The following is a 1,332-nucleotide window of genomic DNA, read 5'->3' as shown; positions in this document are numbered from 1 at the left end:
TAAAATATATAAAAATTTGGTGTGGGGGAGTAATTAGGTTTTTATTTATTTATTTCAATGGAGGTACTGGGATTTTAACAGCAGTATTGGGGATTGAACCCAGGACCTCAAGCATGCTAAGAGCACACTCTACCACTGAGCTGTACTTCCCCTAATGGGAAGCTTTTGAAGAGTGTGTGAGTGTCTTAGCTCAGGTTGCCATAACAAAATGCCACAGCCTGGGTGCCTTAAACAACAGAAACATATTTCTCACAGTTCTGAGATTGGGAAGTCCAAGATCAAGATGCAGGTCTGTTTGGTTCCTGGTGACAGCTCTCTTCCTGGCTTGCAGAAGGCTTCTGGCTGTGTCCTCACATGGTCAGGAGAGAAGGAGCAAGCTCTCTGGTCCCTCTTTATAAGGACACTGATCCCATCATGAGGATCTACCCTCATTACCTCATCCAAACCCAATTACCTCCCAAAGGCCCTGCCTTTTCATCCCAGCACATTGGGAGTTAGGGCTTCAACATGTGAATTCTGGGGAGCAGGAGGACACAAACATTCAGACCATTCAGTGAGTACATGTGTGTGTCTTAAATTTTTTTTATTAGGGAAAATCTCAAATATATTCCAAAGTAGAGAGAGCAGTATGATAACCCTCCATCTCCCCATCCAGCTCTTACCAACACATGTCCTATCATTTTTTTGTGTGTGGTGGGGGAGGGGTAATTAGATTTATTTATTTATTTAATCTTTTTTTGTTTGTTTTTTAATGGAGATACTGGGGATTGAACCCAGGACCTCATGCATGCTAGGCATGCACTCTACCACTGAGCTATACCCTCTCCCCGGCCTATCTTGTTTCATTTCTGATACCCTAACCCATACCTCTCTGCACCCCTTTCCATTGGATTGTTTTGAAATAAAAATAAGACTTTAACTATATCTATAAATAATTAACATATGTAGCTTTAAAGCTTAAAGCCTTAAAAAATAGATAACCACAATTTCACTACTGCATCTAAAAGAATTATCAGTACAGTTATCAGCTGATATTAAGTATTCTGTTAATATCATTGAGTGGTATTAAAGGCTGGTGACAGATTTGCATGTTGAAAAGCCAAATGTGGCTGCTGCGAGAATAGACTGAAAGGGTTTGGAACGGATATTTTGAGGCCAATTAGGCTACTGCAATAAGCCCGGTGAGAGATCATTCTGTGACTTGAATTAAAGTGGTGCTAGGATAGAGAAGATGGAGAAAGGTTGATGGATTTAAGAAATATTTAGGGAAAAAAAATTAGAACTTGGTTGGTGGGGTGTGGGAGGAGATCAGTGAGGAAGAGTAAGGTATTA

At 40.5% G+C, this 1,332-nt stretch overlaps 1 non-coding gene across 1 annotated transcript; it reads right to left on the bottom strand.

Annotated features, from left to right (window-relative positions):
* Positions 1–752: 752 nt before the first annotated feature.
* TRNAA-AGC lies at positions 753–824 on the bottom strand. The gene has a single exon. It is a non-coding gene; the product is annotated as a tRNA-Ala (tRNA).
* Between the last annotated feature and the right edge of the window lie 508 nt (positions 825–1,332).

Source organism: Camelus ferus, chromosome 11 (assembly GCF_009834535.1).
Source record: "Camelus ferus isolate YT-003-E chromosome 11, BCGSAC_Cfer_1.0, whole genome shotgun sequence".
NCBI classification, from domain to species: Eukaryota; Metazoa; Chordata; class Mammalia; order Artiodactyla; family Camelidae; genus Camelus; species Camelus ferus.
The sequence above is the reverse complement of the archived record's forward strand: the minus strand, read 5'-3'. Positions and strand labels throughout refer to the sequence as shown.